The following is a 24346-nucleotide window of genomic DNA, read 5'->3' as shown; positions in this document are numbered from 1 at the left end:
GAAGAGAAAAAGATGGAGGTCTGATGGCACCTTGAGTTATGAGTTACTTCTTACTGTTCTCTTGCTGGTAGCCTGACAGAAGAGCCCAACCCCACCTGGCTACAGCCTCCCTTCAGGGAGTTGTAGACAGCAATGAGGTCTGCCCTGAGCCTCCTCTGCTGCAGGCTGCACACCCCCAGCTCCCTCAGCCTCTCCTCATAGGCCTTGTGTTCCAGGCCTCTCACCAGCTTTGTCAGCCTTCTCTAGACATGTTCCAGTATCTCAACAGGGCTCTGGGCAGCCTGATCTATATGAAGATGTCCCTGCTGACTGCAGAGGGGGGTGCAATAGATGACCTTTGGAGGTCTTTTCCAATCTGCATCCTTCTGTGATTCTATGTTTGTGTATTTCTCTGATCTGGCTGTTCCTATCTTTCTGACTGTGCTCCCAGATTTGCCACAACAATAAAGCTCCCATCTAAAAGCAAGTTTAAGCATCTGCTTAACTTTGACCACTTTCAGATTTGCTCTATGGTCTTAAGCTACTGCAGCTTAACTATGTGTTTCATTGCCTTGTTTCTGGCCTAAAGCTAGAACAGATATGTGCACAAAACCCAACCACATGTGTGCATACACAGCCACATACCAAAACCATACAGAATCACAGCATCATGCAGGTTGGCAAAGCCCCTCAGGATCACCAAGTCCAACCTAGAATCCTGCTCTACAAGATTCACCTTAAACCACAGCCCTAAGCACCACAGCCAAACCACCCTTAAACACATCCACGCTGGCTGACTCCACCACCTCCCTGGGCAGCTCATTCCAGGTCCTGACCACTCTCTCCATGGAAGACTTTTTTCTAATGTCCAATCTAAACCTCCCCAGTCTCAGCTTGAGGCCATTTCCCCTTGTTCTTTCTCAAATTACCAATTTGCTGCCATCATAGAATCACAGAATCAACCATGTTGGAAGAGACCTCCAAGATCATCCAGTCTAACCTATCCCCCAGCCTTGTCCAGTCAACTAGACCATGGCACTAAGTGTCTCATCCAGTCTTTAACAGCAGAAGGTCTGTCTATTGCTGATGTCTTGGCAGCAGCACCTATGTGTGTACTGAGTTGTCATGGGTGTGACATGCACTTAAATAGAAGAAGTTTAACAAAGCATAGAAACAGGAAAATAAGGCATCCATCTGCCAAATTATTATCCCTGTTACACAACTGCTTGCAGCCTCTGCATGCAGTTCTGCTTTTTGTTATAACTAAGGAAGACTGAAAAGTCTCCAGAGCATCCTTTTGTTTCCTTTGTTTGTCTCCAAAGCCCCATGTGCATTAGACTAAGGGTGGAGAAAAATAGCAGCATTACAGCACAATGACTTGAAGACAGGAGTGAAAACTGTTTTCTTTGGTAAGTGCTTTCTGCCTGAAGAATAATTGCAACAGGGCAGCAGTAATGATGCACGAGGGAGAAGGAAAGCAGTGTGATGTCAAATACATTTACCTTAGGACCACATGGTGAGAAGTAAACTCCTCAGCAACCACCCACAATTAGAGACAATTCATGGAATCACAGAATCAAGCAGGTTGGAAGAGACCTCCAAGCTCATCCGGTCCAACCTAACACCCAGCCCTGTCCTTTCAGCCAGACCATGGCACTAAGTGCCTCATCCAGGCTTTGCTTCCACGCCTCCAGGCACAGAAGCTCCACCACCTCCCTGGGCAGCCCATTCCAGTGCCAATCTCTGGCATTCTAATCTAACAGTTAACAACACAAAACACTGATAGAAACATTTGATAACCAAACTTCTGCAGTAAGATTAATGAATTAGTTGTTTGCTTTCTGGAGTAAGCCAGGCTGCTCACAATCATAGACAGAATTCAGGAGACTTCATGCTACATGGGTGCTTTTCTGAAGGCCCTCCTGAATCATGAGATTTAGATGTAGATATTCTGCAGTTACCATGTTCCAGGAAAAAAAAACAAACCTAAATCCTAGACAATGAGCATCAAACATCTTATTACTGCACCAAATTTGAGATGCCTGTCACAAGAATCTACCCAAGACCTTAAAGTTTTTCCAAACAAAAAGAAGATAGGTTAAAGATCTACCATGCCTTTTCCTCTGCATCAGCCCTGATGATCCTAAATTTGTAGCTTATTTGTCACCCTGTGTGTGACACAAGCCCTGTGAGGAGAGGAAGAGGGAGCTGAGGTTGTTTAGCCTGCAGAAGAGGATGCTCAGGGGTGATCTTATTGCTGTCTACAACTACCTGAAGGGAGGTCATAGCCAGGTGGGGTTGGGCTCTTCTGCCAGGCAACCAGCAACAGAACAAGGGGACACAGTCTCAAGTTGGAGGTCTAGGCTGGATGTTGTTAGGAAGTTGTTGTCAGAGTGAGTGATTGGCATTGGAATGGGCTGCCCAGGGAGGTGGTGGAGTTGCCGTCCCTGGAGGTGTTGAAGCCAAGCCTGGCTGGGGCACTTAGTGCCATGGTCTGGTTGATTGTCTAGGGCTGGGTGCTAGGTTGGACTGGCTGATCTTGGAGCTCTCTTCCAATCTGGCTGTTTCTATGAAGAATCTACCTAAGTCCTTAAAGTTTTGCCAAACAAAAAGGATAAGGAGATAGTTAAAGATCTGCCCTGCCTTTCCCTCTGCCACATCCCTGATGATCCTGAAATTGTAGCTTATATGTGACCCCCCCAAAAACATCCTTCCCTCTAAACTAGAAAGATTTGGGTTTGATGGGTGCCCAGTGGAGAGGGTCACACCCAGAGGGTAGTGGTCAATGGCTCAATGTCCAGATGGAGTTGAATGCCTACTGTTGTGCCTCAGGAGTCCACACTGGGACCAGTGTTGCTCAATATCCCCATCAGGGACCATAAGATTGACTGCATCCTCAGCATGTTTGCATCATGATAGCAAGGTCCCTTCCAGCCCCTACATTCAGTGATTTTAAGTTGCACTCTCCATGACTGCCCATTGACCTGAATATCTATGAAGGCCTTCTTTGAACCAACCCCAAATTTTAGGAAAAGAGGGAAAAAGAGGAAGAGAAATAAACTGGGAAAAAAAGAGCAGTTAAAAGGAGGGACATTCCTGGTGCAAGGTCATTCTAAGAGGAGTAAAAGGTGCTTGTGTTTAAAGAGACATTATAAAGCATCACTATGAGACATGAGGATCATAAGAACACTGTTCACATCAAAGTAAATCAAAGCCATTACTCCCATCCTATGCAATCATGTCCCTGAACTCAGGGATCCTTGAAATTCCCCCCTTGCATTGATTTAACAAATCATTCCCACTGGTTTTATTCATCTGGAAGTGTAAATCCTGGCCTGGCTGCCACTGCATCTCAGTTGGTAGGGAATGGCATTTAGCAGTGATGAAACTATTGCCTCAGAGGACACAATAAACAGTGAAGGAAGTGTCAGAGAAAGCTAAAATATGAGGAAAGGAAAGAAAGAACAAACAAACCACAACAAAAGCTCCCAAGCAGCAGAGCTGCATTAGGCTGTATTTGATTGCAGATTACAAATAGAACCCTGATGGCAGCTCTCCACATATTGTTCTTCTATGTATTCATGCAATCAAAATGTGGGAAGTCTGCACTCAAAAAAGGGATGAGCTGCTCCTCAGGGCTGCCTTCAGCCCTTGCTGCAAATGAAATGGCTTTTTCCATGTCTCACAAAGTTTGATTAATAGTGCCTGTCTCAGTATCCCTGACACAGTATTTCACTGGCAAACTCCTTTGCTGGCAAACTTGGCCAAGAGGTGCTGCAGGCTTGCTCCACATGGACCAGACCCCAGTGCACCACTTCATTGGCCAATCCACTTCTTGTTACTTGCCAGCTTTCCAGAGAGAACCACACAGTCACAGCATTAACCAGCTTGGAAAAGACTTGAGATCGTCTAGTCCAACCTATCACCTAACCCTTCTAATGAACTAACCCATGGCACTAAGTGCCTCATCCAGCCTCCTCTTACTAAACACCTCCAGTGTCGATGACTCCACCACCTCCCTGGGCAGCCCATTCTCATGCCAATCACTCTCTCTGGAAAGGAATGTGCTGCCCAGGGGAGTGGTGGAGTCACCATCCCTGGAGGTGTTCAAGAAAAGACTGGATGAGGCACTTGGTGCTATGGTCTGGTTGACTGGATAGAGCTGGATGCTAGGTTGAACTGGGTGAGCTTGGAGGTCTCTTCCAACCTGCTTGATTCTATGAATTCTATGATTCAAACATCCAGCCTGAACCTGCCCTGGCAGAGTTTGAAACTGTGTCCCCTTGTTCTGTCCCTGGGTGCCTGGAAGAAATGACCAATCCCACCTGGCTACAGCCTCCCTTCAAGTAGCTGCAGACAGCAATGAGCTCTGCCCTGAGCCTCCTCTTCTGCAGGCTGCACACCCCCAGCTCCCTTAGGCTCTCCTCACAGGGCTGTGCTCCAGGCCCCTCCCTAGCCTTGCTGCCCTTCTCTCGACACCTTCCAGCACCTCAACATCTTTCTTAAATGGAAGGGCCCAGAATTGAACACAGTACTCAAGGTGTAGCCTAACCAGTGCTGAATACAGGGGCAGAAGGACTTCCCTGGTCCTGCTGGCCACACTATTCCTGATCCAGGCCAGGATGCCATTGGCTCTCCTGCCCAGCTGGGCACACTGCTGCCTCATCTTCAGTTGGCTGTCAACCAGTACCCTCAGATCTCTCTCTTCCTGGCTGCTCTCCAGCCACTCTGTCCCACATAAGTGATACCAGCTTCTGAAAGCCTTTTCTAGAGGCTTACACCAGTAACACACAGAGCTGGAGTTCAAGCAGAACTTGATAACAAAGGGCTTTGTATTGTAATCCAGTGAGCCTCACCAGCCTTCGTCTCTAACGTGACCTGTATATTTAGAAGGAATCTCATTTTAAAAGCAATGAAGAGTTATATGAGCAGGAGGAAATTCCTATGAGAAAGGCAGATTTCTGCAGACTTCTTCAGGCATTACAGGAAAAATCTGTATAAATCCATAGGGGGGGAGGTGGAAATTGTCTCTGAAGATGTTTGAGGTGAGGAGGTTAATAGAAAAATCATATCTCTGGTGTTGAGTTAATTATTTATTTTACAGTGCACCTCATTCTGCAGGGCAGCTAAAAAGGGAAGGAAAAAACCCCAAACCTATCAGAAAGCAACATTTTCTAATCTAGTTTGCTGCAATTTTACACTGGAAAGAAATAAAGTTCTTCTCATCTCATCTCATGAATCCAGCAACCGTGAAAAGCAGATAGGAAACAATTTGTCAATAGATTTGCAGATCTCAAATGGATGTGAGAGGTTAGGGCAGGCATGAAGCTCTGTACAGAGCCACAGAATCATAGAATCAAGCAGGTTGGAAGAGACCTCCAAGCTCAGCCAGTCCAACCTAGCACCCAGCCCTGGCCAATCAACCAGACCATGGCACTAAGTGCCCCAGCCAGGCTTTGCTGCAAGACCTCTAGGGAAGGTGACTCCACCACCTCCCTGGGCAGCCCATTCCAATGCCAATCACTCTCTCTGATAACAACTTCTTTCTAACATCCAGCCTAGACCTCCCCTGGCACAACTTGAGACTGTGTCCCCTTGTTCTGTCCCTGGGTGCCTGGCAGCAGAGCCCAACCCCACCTGGCTACAGCCTCCCTGCAGGGAGTTGTAGACAGCAATGAGGTCAGCCCTGATCCTCCTCTTCTGCAGGCTGCACACCCCAGCTCCCTCAGCCTCTCCTCACAGGGCTGTGCTCCAGGCCCCTCACCATCTTTGTCATCCTTCTCTGGACACCTTCCAGTATCCAGTATGAAGGATCAATCCTGATTACCTCTGAGAGATGCTTTAACAATGAAGTTCAGGCAGGCATGAACCTCTGTACAGAGCCATAGAATCACAGAATCAACAAGGTTGGAAGAGACCTCCAAGCTCATCCAGTCCAACCTAGCACCCAGCCCTATCCAGTCAACCAGACCATGGCACTAAGTGCACCATCCAAGCTTTTCTTTAACACCTCCAAGGGACAGTGACTCCACCTCCTTGGGCAGCCCATTCCAATGCCAATCACTCTGACAAGCACTCAGATAGCTTGTCTAATGTTCTCTTTTGCAGCCCAGGGAAAGTAAATAGTTTTCCATGAACCTTTTCAGTGGAGGACAATAAAGAAACAGGCCTGGGCAGCTGCTGCCTTTAATTGTTTTTCAGATGCCTGTTAAATAGGTTTCATGCACACCCCCAGCTCCCTCAGCCTCTCCTCTTAGGGTTTGTGCTCCAGGCCCCTCCCCAGCCTTGCTGCCCTTCTCTGGACACCTTCCAGCACCTCAACATCTCTCTGCAATGGAGGAGCCCAGAACTGGACACAGCACTCAAGGGGAGTCCTGAGCAGTGCTGAGCACAGGGGCACAAGAACCTCCCTTGTCCTGCTGCCCACACTGCTCCTGAGCCAGCCCAGGATGCCATTGGCTCTGCTGCCCACCTGGGCACTGTGGCCTCATCTGCAGCTCCTCTCTCCCAGCACCCCCAGCTCCCTCTCTGCCTGGCTGCTCTCAGCCACTCAGTCCCCAGCCTGTAGTGCTGCTTGGAGTTGTTGTGGCCAAAGTGCAGAACCCTGCTCTTGACCTTGTTAAATGTCATCCCATTGGCCTCTGCCCACCCATGCAGCCTGTCAAGGTCCCTCTGCAGGGCTCTCCTACCTTCCAACAGATCCACAGCTGCTCCTAGCTTGGTGTTATCTGCAAACTTACTGATGCTGGACTCAATCCCCTCATCCAGATCATCAATAAATATATTGAACAGGATTGTGCCCAGCACTGATCCTTGGGGAACGCCACTAGTGACTGGCTGCCAACTGGAATGAACCCTAAGTTCTGCTGCTAGCTCATGTGAGGATCAGCTACTGCTCACAGGAGGAGCAAGTTCTGGGGTTTAAATCATGAGGGAAAACAGCAGAATGTTTCTTGAAACCTGCACGGGTTACAGCAACTGTAATAGAGTTTTAGAATAGAATCACAGAATGATCCCCATGAAATTTCATAGTTGTATTTTTTTTCCCCACCCATTTTACTGAGGTTTAGCAAAATAATAATGGCCTGGCACAAATCTCCAGGATTTATATTGCTGTGCATCACAGAGAGGTTTGGATCCAGGCTGGATGCAGAAGAAAAAAAAAACAGGCTCAACACAAACAGGAGATACCCATGGCAGGGGGGTTGGAACTAGGTGATCCTTGTGATCCCTTCCAACTCTGACTGATTCTGTGATTCTGTGATTTTTATTAGACATTTGTGGATCTGTGTTGGCTTTTTTTTGCTGTCTCTCTCTGTGCATTCTGTATTCAGTTCCAGCCAGCCTAGTTTCTGTCTGCTATTTTTGTGATGGAAGCACTATGACAATATTGAAGCTGGAGCCCAGTTCTTGCAGCCGTCGAACCTCTGTGCAGGGAGCACAGAATATTGAGCTCTGCATTGTGAATCTCAGTCACATTCTGCCCATGGCTTAGAGAGAAGTGACAAAGGTTTAGATGGGATACTGGAATGTGTCCAGAGAATGGTGACAAAGTTGGTGAGGGGCCTGGAACACAAACCCTATGAGGAGAGGCTGAGGGAGCTGGGGTTGTTCAGCCTGCAGAAGAGGAGGCTCAGGGCAGAGCTCATTGCTGGCTACAACTACCTGAAGGGAGGTTGCAGCCACCTGGGGTTGGGCTCTTCTCCCTGGCACCTAGGGACAGAACAAGTGGACACAGTCTCAAGCTGTGCCAGGGGAGGTCTAGGCTGGATGTGAGGAGGAAGTTGTTGGCAGAGAGAGTGATTGGCATTGGAATGGGCTGCCAAGGGAGGTGGTGGAGTCGCCATCTCTGGAGGTGCTGAAGCCAAGCCTGGCTGGGGCACTTAGTGCCATGGTCTGGTTGATTGTCTAGGGCTGGGTGCTAGGTTGGACTGGCTGAGCTTGGAGCTCTCTTCCAATCTGGTTGATTCTATGACTCTATGGCAAAACAAAGCTGTTTCTTTACAGATTTTGATTAACTTCTTTCATTTGGTGGTCTTTACTCTTTATCAACTTAGTTTAATCTTTGTCATTTTCCTGAATCAGTCCTTCTCAAATAATGCCCTTGTGAATGAAGGATTCTATGGTTCTCCACTGCTTTTAAAAAGAAATTACAGTACTCTGAAGTTCCTACCTTGGGGGGGAGGGAAATCAGATTTTGGAAAATTCCAGTTGTGTCAGATTGTATTTCACATAGACAGCTCAATGGGAAGCCTTCTGATTAAGACAAGCACCTTGGAGAGGAGAAGGAAATGATCAGAGAGCTGGAGCCGCTCTGCTATGAGGACAGACTGAGGCAGTTGAGGCTGTTCAGTCTGGAGAGAAGGCTCCCAGGTGACCTCATTGTGGTCTTTCAGTATCTTAAGGAGGCCTACAGGAGAGCTGGGGAGGGACTTTTTAGGGTAGCAGGTAGTGACAGGACCAGGGGGAATGGAACAAAGCTGGAAATGGGGAGATTCAGACTGGGTGTTAGGAAGAAGTTGTTCAGCATGAGGGTGGTGAGAGCCTGGAAGGGGTTGCTGAGGGAGATGGTGGAAGCCTCATCCCTGGAGCTGTTCAAGGCCAGGTTGGATGAGGCTCTGGCCAGCCTGATATAGTGTGAACTGTCCCTGCCCAAGGCAGGGGGGTTGGAACTGGCTCATCCTTGTGGCCCCTTTCAACCCTGACATATCTTTTCTTATTTCTTTCTTCCGTTCTCCTGGAAAATCACTTCCTGATGCCTCAAAGACTCCCCAGGTTTGGAGCCTCAAGTGTTAACACACACTTCTCTGGTCAACCAGGACCTTAGAGAAGTCTGGCTCTATAGTCATTAACACATTTCCACTGCCAAAAGCTACACAACAGGGGAGGAAAAGTGAACAAAATAGGGGTCTACAATCCTGAATGTTTTATGAATCAGAGGAATTTCTGGGAAAGCAAAATCTAATAGACAACATCTGCTGTACCTGGCAGCAGTAGCCTAGAATAGATTCAAGTTCTTAAGAGCTTATTGCATGTGACTCAGAGCCAGCCTCCTGAAGCTGCAGAGGGTCTGTGGGAGGAAAGAGTGGAACCCAGTGCAGCAGTCTGGGGTAAGCAAGGTAGCAGGATGCAGGCCAGGTGATGAGCAGATACCCATCATGTCAATGGGCTCGATTTTCTTGCCTTCACACTGCCTGGAATCAGGAAATAAGGAGCAAAATTACAAAGGAACAGCTACAGACAACCATCTGCTGGAGGAGAAAGGAATGTAACTAGGTAATTTACTCAGCTGGCTGTGAGAATAGCTTTTGGACAAAGGTCTGCCTAAATAGTTGTGTTCACCTCTGAGAATGGGGATGTCTCAAGTAAGACCTGGCAAAGCATCATAGTGTGATGGGTGACAGTGATCCTACCCTTGCAGCAAGCCAGGACACCACTGCATTGCTCACTGCATTTGTCCTCCAGTGCTAAACTGTCAGCAAGGGGCAACTTCTCAACAGATCACAGGTCACAGATGTCAAGGATTGGAAGGGACCCAAAGAGATCATCGACTCCAGCCCCCTTGCCTGAGCAGGACCACACAATCTAGCTCAGGGCACACAGGAACACATCCAGACAGGCCTTGGAAGGCTCCAGAGAAGGAGACTCCACAGCCTCTCTGGGCAGCCTGTGCCAGTGCTCTGCAACTCTTACAGTCAAGAAGTTCCCTCTTGTGTTGAGCTGGAACCTGCTGTGCTGCAGCTTCCATCCATTGCTGCTTGTTCTATCTCAGGGAGCAGTGAGCAGTGCCTGTCCCCCCCTCTCCTGACCCCCAGCCCTCAGATATTTAGAAACATTGATTAAATCCCCTCTCAGACTTCTCCAGGCTAAACAGCCCCAGGGCCCTCAGCCTCTCCTCACCAGGCAGCGTTCCAGTTCCCTAATCATCCTTGTAACCCTCTGCTGGACCTTCTCCAGCAGATCTCTGTCCTCTTCAACTGAGGAGCCTAAAACTGAAGGCAGTACTTAAGATGAGGTCTCTCCAGGGCAGAGTAGAGGTGGAGGAGAACCTCCCTCCATCTACTGGACACACTCTTCTCAATGCACCCTGGTACCCCTCTTGGCCACAGGGACACATTGCAGATTCAGTGAGACTTCTGGCTGCACTGATCCTTCAGCTACCAACTAAACCAAATTTCACCTGTTTTTTTCCCCTGAGGACAACCCACTGAGATTTTTACAGCAGCTTAACTCTGGCCCTTAACAAAGCTTTCAGCTGTGTCAGAAGAGCTATTGTGCTGTGTTATGGGAGGGATGATTTTACTTCAGCTTGCTGTTACAATTGCAGCACACACAATGTAAGAAATAATTACACCTTCTCTCCTTTTCCCCCTTTTCAGCTGAGTGCCTCCACCCAGTGACAGAGCAGGTGCAGATTCAAAAGGTGTCTCCTTCCACTAATGAGTCTGGGATAAAGACTTCATCACTCTGCTATCACCTTGGATCTTGGCTTGGGAGTGGTGAGGTAGGAGCGTTACTGTCGGGTGCAAAAGCAAGAGAGAGAATTTTCAGCTCTTAGATTATTGTGTTTGGCTTTCTCCCCAACAACCCTGCCTCCACACAGTGGGGGAAAAAAAATCCAAAGAGGAGCATTTGTTAGCAGCTGAGGCAAGAAATTCAATACAGATGACATTTGCTTTGCAAAGCAATAAAATAAGCTCAATCTGTTTCACTGTTAGATTCTTTAAGATAGGATTTAGCTCAGAACGTTTTCCAAACTCCACAGCAATGTTAAACACTCAGCCCTCAGGACAGATGTGGAGTGGAGATGAGGACAGGGAGGCAGAGAACTTGGGAAAGGCACCTTGAAGATGAGCTGTGGAAGTACAATTAGAACTTCTGGGCTTTGGGGGTTTGCCCAGGAGCACAGTAGGTCTAATCCTGCTTTGCTGGGTGAGGCAACCAGTGTGGCATGGGCTACAGAGCATTTCAGCAGCAAGATCATAGAATCAGCCAGGTTGGAAGAGACCTCCACGATCATCCAGTCCAACCTATCCCCCAGCCCTAGCCAGTCAACCAGACCATGGCAACAAGTGCCCCATCTAGTCTTTTCTTGAAGACCTCCAGGGACAGTGCCTCCACCACCTCCCTGGGCAGCCCATTCCAATGCCAATCACTCTCTCAGTGAAGAACTTCCTCCTAACATCCAGCCTAGACCTACCCTGGCACAACTTGAGACTGTGTCCCCTTGTTCTATTGCTGGTTGCCTGGGAGAAGAGGCCACCCCCCACATGGCTACAATGTCCCTTCAGGTAGTTCAGGTAGCATCTTAAACTCATGTCCTCCAACACAAGGTAGCATCTTAAACTCATGTCCTCCAACACAAGAGGGGTGGGAGGTCAAAGTGGTGGTCTCAGATAAGCTGTGATGGTTCACACCTACCTGATTGCTGTAATTTATTGAGTCCCAGGACAATGGAGCCTCCTGTGCTGCTATCCCAGCAGTATGGTGTTAGCCACTGCTGATGTTTCTAGCTCTGACAAAGACTCTCCTGCACCTGGGCATGGATGTTCTGGTCTCTGCAGCTCATTTTACTGAGACACAAACAACAAGAAATGGTTCTAAAAGGGCAGATTGTTTTTTTACTTCAGTGGAGTGTTCCAGGGTTTAACACGTTGGGAAAGTGATTGGCATTGGAATGGGCTGCCCAGGGAGGTGGTGAAGCAAAGCCTGGCTGGGACACTCAGGCCGTGGTCTGGTTGATTGGCCAGGGCTGGGTGCTAGGCTGGACTGGCTGAGCTTGGAGCTCTCTTCCAACCTGGTTGATTCTATAATTCTATATGAGGACATTCTTTGTAACTGATTTCAAATGACAACAGCTCCTGCTCCTCTGTGTAGGTCCAATGAAGGTCTAAGCAAGGAACAAACCAGAGCAATCAGCATGTGGGCACCCAACCAGTTCCTGCCAAAAGGGCTAAAATGCAGAGCAGAAAAAAGCCTTGGCATATGCCCAGGTGCCCAAGAGAGCCAATGGCATCCTGGCCTGCATCAGGAATGGTGTGGTCAGCAGGAGCAGGGAGGTCATTCTGCCCCTGTACTCTGCACTGGTTAGACCACACCTTGAGTACTGTGTCCAGTTCTGGGCCCCCCAGTTTAGGAGGGACATTGAGATGCTTGAGTGTGTCCAGAGAAGGGCGATGAGGCTGGTGAGAGGCCTTGAGCACAGCCCTACGAGGAGAGGCTGAGGGACGAGGATTGGTTAGCCTGGAGAAGAGGAGGCTCAGGGGAGACCTTATTGCTGTCTACAACTGCCTGAGGGGTGGTTGTGGCCAGGAGAAGGTTGCTCTCTTCTCTCAGGTGGCCAGCACCAGAACAAGAGGAGACAGCCTCAGGCTGTGCCAGGGGAAATTTAGGCTGGAGGTGAGGAGAAAGTTCTTCCCTGAGAGAGTCATTGGACACTGGAATGGGCTGCCCGGGGAGGTGGTGGAGTCGCCGTCCCTGGAGCTGTTCAAGGCAGGATTGGACGTGGCACTTGGTGCCATGGTCTGGCCTTGAGCTCTGTGGTAAAGGGTTGGACTTGATGATCTGTGAGGTCTCTTCCAGCCTTGGTGATACTGTGGTACTGTGATATGCTATTCCCAACACAAACAAAAGCTTCCCATGGAGATTGGAGCAGCGTGTGAAATGTCTAGCACAGCTTCATGGATAGTCAGAAAAAAAACACCTCAGTGCTTGTGGTTGAGACCTAGCAGAGGTTAAAAGTTCTTTGTTTCTATTATGCTTTATGTTTTTGTGCACATAAATAGTGCCACATGGAAGCATGGGGAGGGTGAGCACATCTACTGGTGCTAGGAAGGATTCCTAGGAAGGCTGCCTGCCTGTGCGTCACTGTGATGGAAAGGCCTCGTTCAGCAGCTCAGGATACTCACATTATGTATATTCTATTAAGCACATATTGAATATGCATCTAATTTTCATTTCAATTAGGATCTGAGGGGCTGATTTCATTCATGACTATTGATTCCTTCCAGGCCATTTGCATTTGATTCTGTTCATTATTATTTATGTGCTCTGTGCTCTCTGAGTCATTTAAATATGCCTCTCGTGATTGCCCCCAAGTGATGAATTATGAACCCTCCTCCAAAAACCAACACAAGAAGCCCTCTGCTAATCCTCTAATTTTTCTCTGTGTATTTATGGGGCTTTCTGTTCTTTAGCTGGGTTAGGTGCAGGTGATGCATTGCAGACTGAAGACAATTTACCACATGACAAGCTTTCAGACCGCCTGTAGTTCTAAAGCAGAAAGACATATTTTGCCCCTAGCGCCAGTGGGAAGTGTTCCCCTGCCCTGTCAGGGTGCTGGACCTGCAGGAACGTTTGACAGTGTGACAGCTGAACTGCAGATGCATCCTCTCCTCAGAAAATCACTGCAGAGTTCTGCCTCTGATTGCTGAAGCAGGGCAAGAAACACTTTGCTCTCAAATCCTCGCCTTGGAATCATAGAATCAAGCAGGTTGGAAGAGACCTCCAAGCTCAGCCAGTCCAACCTAGCACCCAGCCCTAGACAGTCAGCCAGACCATGGCACTAAGTGCTTGGTGTCAACAGCTCCAGGGATGGCGACTCCACCACCTCCCTGGGCAGCCCATTCCAATGCCAATCACTCTCTCTGACAACAACTTCCTCCTCACATCCAGCCTAGACCTCCCCTGGCACAGCTTGAGACTGTGTCCCCTTGACCTGTTGCTGGGTGCCTGGCAGAAGAGCCCAACCCCACCTGGCTACAGCCTCCCTTCAGGGAGTTGTAGAGAGCTACAGAGTGAGCTCTGCCCTGAGCCTCCTCTTCTGCAGGCTGCACACCCCCAGCTCCCTCAGCCTCTCCTCACAGGGCTCTGCTCCAGGCCCCTCCCCAGCCTTGCTGCCCTTCTCTCAACACCTTCCAGCACCTCAACATCTCTCTGCAAGGGAGGAGCCAGAGCTGGACACAGCACTCAAGGTGTGGCCTGAGCAGTGCTGAGCACAGGGGCAGAAGAACCTCCCTTGTCCTGCTGCCCACACTGCTCCTGAGCCAGCCCAGGATGCCATTGGCTCTGCTGCCCACCTGGGCACTGCTGTCTCCTCTTCAGTTCCTCTCTACCAGCACCCCCAACTCCCTCTCTGCCTGGCTGCTCTCAGCCACTCTGTCCCCAGCCTGTAGTGCTGCTTGGGGTTGTTGTGGCCAAAGTGCAGAACCCTGCACTTGGCCTTGTTCAATCTCATCCCCTTGGCCTCTGCCCACCCATCCAGCCTTCCCCAAGCACAACCTCTTGCCTGCTGTTTCATACTGTCATAAGGTTAATTAAATAGTCTCTTCCTCTTATTTTAAATATACATATGCACACATAGGAGGGCTGTGGTCTTTTGAGTGAGATGCTGTGATTTCAGGTTTTTTTTTGTGTGAGGCTTCAGTTCAGTGGTTTGCATGTACAGATGAGTGCAGATGAATTTGCCTGCTCCCTGAACTCCACAGGGGTGAGCAAAGAACTCAGAGATTCTTCCCGACGCATGGAGGCTCTCCAATGCCTTTTGATGATTTGACAGAGATCAAATATGCACAATCCTCAGCCTGGAAATGAACAGACAGGGAACTTCAAAAGAGCCAGGATTGCAATTTAAATGACAAACAAATCATGTATTCCTTGGAAGAGCTATGCAATAATTAATTGCTTACTTAAATGTAGGTCTGGATCTGAAAAGGCTTTTGGGGGATTTAAGAAGGTCTGCACATTAAATCTGACAGGAACATATGCTCCTGAATTGTTTTGATCTACCCTAACAAAGCTGAAAGGACACAAAAGTGCAATAAAAGCAAAATACAAACTGAGTGTTTAGAGCCCTAGAAAGAAGTCGTTTGCTTGATTAGGTTTTGGTGATAAAACAGAGGGGAGAAAAAAGGCAAAGGATGTTGTTGTTTCCTTTAACAAATTAATCTCTCTATCCACAGCTCAGGCTTTCATCCACCCAGCAGCTAAAGCAAGGGCATGATGCCACATGTACAGGCTCTGTTCAGGGAGGAAGGAATGAAACCTCAGCTCTCAGGGCTGCTTTGTTTTCTCCACTCCCTTGGGGAACCCTGTGCTGTGATATCGAGGTGCAACAGAAGACAGAATGTCCCAAGGCACTTCTCCACCACACACATATTAAGGACAGGTTTAAGTTGGATGACTGTTATCTAGAGATTGTGGTTTTGGCTCTCCAGCCAACAAGTGAACCGATCAATAATTACCATTTTGGCTACTCCTAAGGGGGATTAACATGAAAGGAAAGAACTCACAGGGCAAGTGCAATGTAAGTGATGAGGATTCCCATACAGACAGCAGCAGTGGGGGCAAGAGCAGCTCCTCAGCCCATCAGGCATGTAGGATAAATGGGTAGGAGAGGGAAGTGTGGGACAGATAACAAAGACAGAAGAACAGCAAAGCTTTCAAGACTGTATTAGGCATCTTTAAAAGGAGTAGCAAGGATGAGATGCTGGCCAAGGGTGCATTAAAACATCTATTCTTGCATTTCCCCCAGTAAAATTATTGTGGGGAAGCATAATAATACCTTCAGAAATACCTGTTAAGGCTGATGATCAAAGCAAATCATTCCACAGTTTTCTGTGTGTAACTAGCTGGAGTTTCAGCTGTTTATTTCTACCTGCCCAACCTCACCTTCACTGGGGTTTGGCTGATGGATGCTCTTTCTCACTGGGCTACTGAAATCAGCAGATCCCTTTGGGCTAAGCTTCATTTAGCTCTTTTCCTTAGCAAAGGAAGTTAAAAATCTGTTGTGTGTCTCATTGGAAAGGTGACAGTGTCTGCATCAGCTCTTCCTGCCCTGGAGTTATTTGCAGCTGTTGACTCTGCTTCATCTGTACTTCAAAAGGCTGATTTAAATGCATGGGAAATCCTGGCTGTAAGCACAGGCAGGAAAGTGAAGATTTCAGCTTTAACCAGCAGGTGACAACGTGGACTCAACTGCCAGAGAGGGACAGACCTGTAAAACTTAGTTCTCTTAAAGGAGAGTACATCAGAGACCAAAAGACAGTCTTTGCATAGGTTTTCTTCCACCAAAGACCACATGCCATGAGTCAGGTCTTACCCCATGGGGACACCAGGTATAACTCAGAATTGGATCCCAGCCTCTCTCTGTGTTCTGAGACTGAGCTCCATCCCAAACACCTGGTTGTGGGGCTGCCTATAAATTACCAATGAGGACAGAGCTACTGAACTGCTGCGACAGGAGCAGAGTGTTTAGGATATGCAACACACAGTGGAATAAATCTCACCTTCATACCTCATTGCCTGCTACCTGCACACCTCAGATTGAGACATCAGTGCACCAAGGTGCCCAAAAACCTGTCATGAAATCATGGAACATATGATAGGGTATAAGGCAGGAGCAAGAGTTCAATTAGATGTCCTTTGCTACATCAACATGAGGACACTTTGTTTCTAGAACTCCCATTGCTTGTTGCCAGACATCACCCACTCTGAAACCAATTTCCAAGCCACATATGTGAGGAAATCCAATGTCTTATTTGAACTTCCAGTTTGTAAGCTGAGACAGTCAGCCTTAATCATAGAATCAGCCAGGTTGGAAGAGACTTCCATGTTCATCCAATCCAACCTAGCACCCAGCCCTGGCCAATCAACCAGACCATGGCACTAAGTGCCCCAGCCAGGATTTGCTTCATCACCTCTAGGGACAGCGACTCCACCACCTCCCTGGGCAGCCCATTCCAATGCCAATCACTCTCTCTGACAACAACTTCCTCCTAACATCCAGCCCAGACCTTCCCCAGCACAACTTGAGACTCTGTCCTCTTGCCCTGTTGCTGGGTGCCTGGCAGAAGAGCCCAACCCCACCTGGCTACAACCTCCCTTCAGGGAGCTGCAGACAGCAATGAGCTCTGCCCTGATCCTCCTCTTCTGCAGGCTGCACACCCCCAGCTCCCTCAGCCTCTCCTCACAGGGCTCTGCTCCAGGCCCCTCCCCAGCCTTGCTGCCCTTTTCTCAACACCTTTCAGTATCTCAACATCTCTCTTGAATGGAGGAGCCCAGAACTGGACACAGCACTCAAGGTGTGGCCTGAGCAGTGCTGAGCACAGGGGTAGAAGAACCTCCTTTGTGCTGCTGCCCACACTGCTCCTGAGCCAGCCCAGGATGCCATTGGCTCTGCTGCCCACCTGGGCACTGCTGCCTCATCTTCAGCTCCTCTCTCCCAGCACCCCCAGCTCCCTCTCTGCCTGGCTGCTCTCAGCCACTCAGTCCCCAGCCTGTAGTGCTGCTTGGGATTGTTGTGGCCAAAGTGCAGAACCTTGCACTTGGCCTTGTTCAATCTCATCCCATTGGCCTCTGCCCACCCATCCAGCCTTGCCAGGTCACTTTGCAGGGCTCTCACAAACTCCTGTTATAAAAGTTGCTTATTTCTAAACCTATGGGAGGGGAAGCCTTATTTCCAAACAGATCACAAACTTTGTCTGTAGAGAGCTGCAGCTGAGGAGTTCCCCACCTTTCTGCCAGCTTCTGGGATGTGGCCAGTGAGTCCCTAGGAAGATAAGTTTCCCTGTGTTGTTGTCAAAATAAAAGCCCATTTAGCTCAGTGTACAAAAGACTCCATTGACACAGGAGACTACACTTAATACAACTCAATTATGTCATACATAGCCCTTTAAACTAACCACAGTTATGCTTCCTTTGTGTGTAGACTGCATATTCCCTAATTCATCTTGGAGTAAATGCTCTTAAGTGGCCCATAATGCAGCAGGACAGATCAAAAAGCTCTGGCCCTTGCCACTCCACAGCAGCCCCTGAAGATGCCAAAGTGATGCACACTCCCCATAACCACCCAGTTCAGTTATTTCACTCCTCAAGCCTAAGTTCCCACCACCACCTCCAAAAGCAAAGCTCTGGGCTGCAGGATGGAGATAAGACCCAGAACTGAAGCACTTGCAGATGGCACTCACCACAGAACGGCACAAAGGAGTCTTTAATTAAGTCTTTCCCTTCCCCTCATTAAAATTCAGGAAAGATTACCAAGGAATTTGTACAGTATCTGGAAAACAAATCATAACAATTACAGCAGGCTGCCCCAGGCTGCCTAGATTGTAGCCTGATGTTCCACAAAGCTCACAAGAGAAACGTCTACCTTTATATAGAAGGCTTCTGCATGTCATCAGCTCTGTGAAAAGGCTCCCAGCTTTCCATCTCCACTTTTAGAAGGAAGACCAGCTGGCTACAGGCCCTTGAATTATTTACTGCTGTTATTGAGTTATTTAAATATATATATAGAGAGAGAAATGATGACTCCCATCTACAGTTTATCTACAGGCTGTCAGACTGGGATTCATTCATGCTCTTTTTGATGCCTACTCAAAAACCATCTAGCAGCTCAGTTCACTCTCTAACCCCACATCCATTCAACACCACAAAAAAAAAAACCCCAAACCCAACAGCTTTCAGATTCTAAATCAGCATTTTGTTAATGCCACAGGCTTCTCTTTGAGCAAAGAAGCAAACTTTAAAGCCTAATTGTTTTATAGCTGAGTTTTAATTACCTTACTAAAGGCACCGTCCCTGGAGGTCTTCAGGAGAAGACTGGATGAGGCACTTAGTGCCATGGTCTAGTTGACTGGATAGGGCTGGGTGATAGGTTAGACTGGATGACCTTGGAGGTCTCTTCCAACCTGGTTGATTCTATGATTCTAACTGTTAAAGCTCATTTCAAAACAGACATATCCTCATTTCTTATGGGGCCTGTTTATCCCAAGGTTCTTTTTCTCCAAGACTTTTCAGCCAGCCCTAAGAAAAAGTCTTCCATGGAGAGAGTGGTCCAGGACTGGAATGAGCTGCTCAGGGAGGTGGTGGAGTCAGCCAGCCTGGATGTGTTTAAGGGTGGTTTGGATGTGGTGCTTAGGGCTATGGTTTAAGGTGACTCTTGTAGAGGAGGGTTCTAGGTTGGACTTGGTGCTCCTGAGGGGCTTTGCCAACTTGTATGTGTCTGTGATTCTGTGAGAGGTGCACACCAGGTTGATCTGCATGTGTGCACATGTGTAGTGTCAGCATGTGTTTAATTGGCTAAATGATGGCTCAGAGGTGGTGATGGGGCCTGGGTGATTCAATCATTACAGGTTGCCCAGGGAGGTTGTGGAGCACAGAATCACCCAATGTGATCAAAGATCACATTGGGTGATTCTGTGCTCCACAACCTCCCTGGAGGTGTTCAAGGTCAGGTTGGATGAGGCCTTGAATGACCTGTTCTGGTGGGAGATGTCCCTGTCTATGGCAGAGGGGTGGAACTGGATGATCCTTGAGTTCCCTTCCAACCTAAACCATTCTATGATTCTGTGATTTCCACTTTCAAGTGGGATTTGAGCAAAGATCAGGGCTAGGTTTCCTCCTCTTCATCATGTCCTTTGCACAGCTGAAGTCTGGATCAATACTGTGAACTATTGATGAGCCTTGTGGATTATCACACCAGAAGGGATTGCCAAATCATCTCAGGCAACTCCCCTGTATAAAGCACACCAGAAAATTCCTCTGAATGAACAAGTGGATGAAGATGAGAGGTTTAGAAAACATGTCCATTCTTAATTGAAACATATCCATCACTGGATAATTCACTAACAACCCTGGGGAAATGTTGCTGCTGGCCATGTTGCTTCAGAAACATCTCTCAATCAGAGGGCAGAGATCCAGCTTCAGCTCTCAGCTGCTGGATTTTGCTTTCCTCTCTCGTGCAGCTCTGAAGAATCCTCACTTCTGAGTTTTCCTTCTGTCTGCAGCTATTGAAGATGATGATGTGTAGCTCTTTAGGCTCAGCAGCACTAGACTGAGTGGGTTAGATGCCTTTTGCCTTTAAACAATTCCCAATTCTACCCAGGTTGCTCAGGCTTCACCTCTGTCCTGATTTTGCTGGGACAGAACCACAGGCTGGTAGCTGAGTCAGTCAGGGCAGCCTCCCAGAGTTGGCTCTAGGGGTGGGTGTGAGGGCTTGTGTGTGAGTGTGGAGGAGTGGATATAGGTGGGTAGGTCTTCATGCTGGCAGATGAGCTTAGCTACATCGAATGAATCAGAGGTACAGCACTCCTCAAGCTGCAGGTTGAGGTTTGAGCTGTAATGTGATGTGACCAAGACCATAGTGAAGAACTTGGCAGAGGAAAAGGGAGAGTCTCTTGAACTTAGAATCATAAATGGTTTAGGTAGGAAAGGACCTCAAAGATTATCTAGTTCCATGGACACCTCCCACTAGAACAGGTCACTCAAGGCCTCATCCAACCTGACCTTGAACACCTTCAGGGAGGGAGCAGCCACAATCCCTCTGGGCAACTTGTTCCAAACTTCCCAGAGGAGAGCAAAGAATACAAGGGCATCTGGGTTTGCAGGGGAGGTTTTCCTTCTTGCCTTTAAGCTACTTTTGTCATTTCACCTCTGTGTAAACAATCCAAAGGAAACACTCAGCAACCTTTGCCAGAGCCTGGTCCTTAGCTCTGCTTGTATTCAAGAACACTCTGACTGGATTTGGCCAATGAATCAAAGTCTTCAGCTGATCATAAAACTAATAAATAAGGTGACACATTTGCTCTCCACTGCAGATGAGATTTCCCATTTCATGCTTCAGTTGCCTGAAGTAAGGATGCAAGAGAGGTGATTTTTTCTTTCTTGTGGTGGTAAAGGGGAGCTGATGAAAGATTACCTTAAAATCCCAACTAGGGGATTAACGAGCGAGAGAGGTTTGTTTTTCCTTCCCTTATAAAAACAACAACCAACATTAAAGCAATGAAAAGAAACAAACCAGGAAGGGGAATACTTGATATTGATTTTCTTGCTCTGCCTGCATTAAGGCATCATTCTCTCAGGGACTGGAGGGGGAGAGGAGCTGAGACGAAGAGATGAACAGATGCCACCGGCGTGTGGGCTGGCAACCGACACGCAGCGACGGTGTGCTGACGTTCTCCTTGCTGCCCACCCGTGCCTTTCAGGGCTTCTGTTTGCAAGTCTTGCCCAGTGAGCACTTCACAACCCTGTCCCTAAAGATGTGCTTTAAATAAAAAAGAAATATCACAGAATCACAGAATGTGAGGGGTTGGAAAGGACCTCGAAAGATCATAGAATGGTTTAGGTTGGAAAGGACTTGAAAGATCAGCCAGTTCCAACCCTGTTTCTGTGATTCTATGACCTGGTTCATCCAAACTAATACTGCCATAGGCAGGGACACCTCCCACTAGAACAGGTTGCTCCAGACCTCATCCAACCTGGTCTTGAACACCCCTAGGAAGGCTGTGGAGCATAGAATCACTGAAAGTGAACTTTGATCCAACCTGGTCCTGAACACCTCCCTGGGGAACCTGTGCCAGTGTCTCACCATCCTCCCTGTGGTGCATCCACAACCTCTCTGGGCAATGTAAATTCAATTTTTTAACTTTTTTCTATGTTTTAAAACATTCTCCCAGGATTTTTTGGGTCTGTTTTGCCAGACCAAAGAGTCTGTGAATACAAAAGGTCTAACGAAGCTCTTCCTTTCTAGTAGATCTTTATTAATAGTAATAAATTATACCAGCTCCATGCTTTTACATTTCTCATAGAATTCATAGAATCAGCCAGGTTGGAAGAGATCTCCAACCTAGTCCAACCTAGCACCCAGCCCTGGCCAATCAACCAGACCATGACACTAAGTGCCCCAGCCAGGCTTGGCTTCAACACCTCCAGCCACAGCAACTCCACCACCTCCCTGGGCAGCCCATTCTAATGGCAAATCACTTCTCATTTTAGTGGAGCTCATTACAGGCACACTTAGCAAAGATGACAAAGGTGTTGACTTATTTTCCCCACTCTCACTCTAACCTTAATGTCTGGAAGAGTGTGGATTTCTAGTCTCTCCTCCAGCAGGAGCTGCATCCTGCAGCAAAAGGTTCATTAGCCCTCACAGCAATGATGAATTCCTGAGCTGAACAGAAATCTCTGTTTCAAGAGTGTATTAGATGTTCCAAATATACATTCTGGGAAGCTAATGTATGTCTGTGTGTATACAAATGGCAATTTATAAATAAATCTTGCTCCCTTCCATGAGCCTTAATGCCATAATAAGTTAATAGAGAGGATGGAAATTTCTTCCTGTTTATGCTAAAGGAATTACAGGATGGTTGATGCTGCCTTTGAGTCTTGGGCTGGGTGAAATCAGTGGTTATTGAGGCTACAGTTCATGTGAGCTTCTCAGAATCACACAATGTTAGGGGATGGAAGAGACTTCTAGAGATCATCCAGTAAAACACCCCTAGAATCACAGAATCAGTCAGGGTTGGAAGGGACCACAACAATCAGCTAGTTCCAACCCCCCCTGCCATGGGCAGGGACACCCTACTCTAGATCAGGCTGGCCATAGTCTCATCCAGCCTGGCCTTAAACACCTCCAAGGACAGGACCTCAGTCACCTCCCTGGGCAACCCACTCCAGGCTCTCACCACTCTCATGCTCAACAACTTCCTCCTCTGCCAGAGCAGGATCACCTGGCTCTGCCTGGACCCTTCTTTCAGAGTGCAGCCACCTTTGCAGAGCTGATGCACTCTTAATTCAGATTCCAACTACCCACTTTGGGGTGAGATCCTAGTAACAATAAAAGTAGCTTGTATTTCAGAGGTAAGGCTTCTTCTTCAGACTTAATTGTGTCTTGGAGCTTCCTGTGACTCTCAGGCACTTGAAATCAGCTCTGTTCTCTAATGATGAAGATGTCTTAGTTTATTATTTTTCTCTTTCCCAAGGTCTACTGAAACCTCACTTTTTCAGAAAGTGGATTGTAAATCAATCAGCCTCTTCCCTATAATTATCACCAACAGCTGTATGCTGCAATTTACAGGGCAGAAAGCAGACTCTCTCTATCCTGTGGCTCGATCTCCTCTCCCCTGCATGCTGCTGCCTGCAGGAGGTTCAGAGGGCAGCGAGGCTGTGAAAACTCTGTGGGATGAAACCTTAAACAGGAAAGAATCTGTTGTGCAGAAAGCCTTTTGTCAGCTGGAAATTGCACTTGTAAGAAGAAACCAAACAACCAAAGCAGAAACCCCCAAACCTGTGGTTAAAGAGTAACAGCTTTAGCTCTTATTTATACTGACAACCCAATAGAGCTATTGCTCAGGCTCTGCTTCCTCTCACCCCATCACAGCAAGGGTGTTATTAAGAGATAAATCAATTTCTACATGGTAGTTAAGTCCTTAAACAATATTCACTTGCAATTGAAAGCAAGTGGAAATGCCATGGGATGGGGGCTTGGTGCCCCTTTTGGAAGGCCAAGCTTGAATAAGTGTCCCACAGGCCAGCACAAGGCTGCAATCAGCAGTGCAGAGTGAGAGCTGTTCCCCAGAAGCTGCTCCACTGATGATTTCTTCTTTAAAATAAAAAGCCCCCTCCTTAATAAATAATGTATGTTTAAATGGTCACTGCTGGCAGAAATCTCATTCTTCAGATCTGATGGCAGGTTTCAGCTGCTGGAAAACAGTGCCCAAATAACCAGACCACCTTAGAGCAGGACCTGTCTCATCAGCAACTGTGCCAGGTGAGGGGCAGAGTCTGATAACTCAGGAGGCACAGAGAAGCCTGGCCAGGAGTAGGTCCATAAGCAATCTACTCATGAGCTCTCTCTCCAGGTATGGCACAAGTTCTCTGCCATGGGAGAGAAGATATCTCCTTTCATCTTGTTATTGAGGTGGTTCGTTCTCTCTTGCATCCTAGGAGGGCTGGAGTGGAAAACTCACTCCAGCTATTTATCATGTTATTAATCATAGAATGGTTTGAGTTGGAAGGGATCTCCAAAAGCCATCCAGTCTAAACCCCTCTGCAGAGGCAGTAAGCAGAGCCTTCTTGAGTCTCACCCTAATGAGAACCACATGGAAAGAGTTCCCATCACAGCTGCTGCCTATCAACTTACTCATTGGTGCCAGACATAAAAGGAGGCAAGGAAGGAGGAATGGGAGAGCCATGAGGTTTTTCTGCTTGTCTTGGTGACAGATCTTTGAAAGGACCTACAGTGACTGAGGTGTGGTGTCAGACAGCAGACACGTCTGGGAGCAGTGGGACAGCAGGAAGCACTGCTTAATGGGAAGTGCATCTACTCAGGAGATCAAGGTGAGATGCTTGCTTTCTTCTCCCTTTCAATATCTCTTCAGTAGCTCTGGAGGAAGAAGTGACAGCCTAGCATTCCTTTTTCAGTTGGCTATCACCTGCTTGAAAGATGCAATTACCTATCTCCTCTTATTTTTGGGCTCCTTTTTGCTTTGAGGAAGAATTTTGGTAACATTTGTCACCTTAGCAGTTGTGCTTTCCTCTGCTTCAATGACCTCTGTAGCACCTCACTTAGTTTAGAAATGAGTGATGCACA

At 47.8% G+C, this 24346-nt stretch overlaps 1 long non-coding RNA gene across 1 annotated transcript in view; it reads left to right on the top strand.

The window, feature by feature from the left end:
• Window positions 1-24346, top strand: part of LOC135182726 (uncharacterized) — a 93286-nt gene that overhangs the window by 13004 nt on the left and 55936 nt on the right. Inside the window, exons 3-4 of the long non-coding RNA XR_010305295.1 lie at window positions 10359-10483; window positions 23977-24093. This is a non-coding gene — a long non-coding RNA (uncharacterized LOC135182726). The remainder of the gene's footprint in view (window positions 1-10358; window positions 10484-23976; window positions 24094-24346) is intronic.

This window comes from Pogoniulus pusillus, chromosome 17, assembly GCF_015220805.1.
Source record: "Pogoniulus pusillus isolate bPogPus1 chromosome 17, bPogPus1.pri, whole genome shotgun sequence".
In the NCBI taxonomy this organism is placed as follows: Eukaryota; Metazoa; Chordata; class Aves; order Piciformes; family Lybiidae; genus Pogoniulus; species Pogoniulus pusillus.
This window is presented reverse-complemented; position numbering and strand designations above follow the sequence as displayed.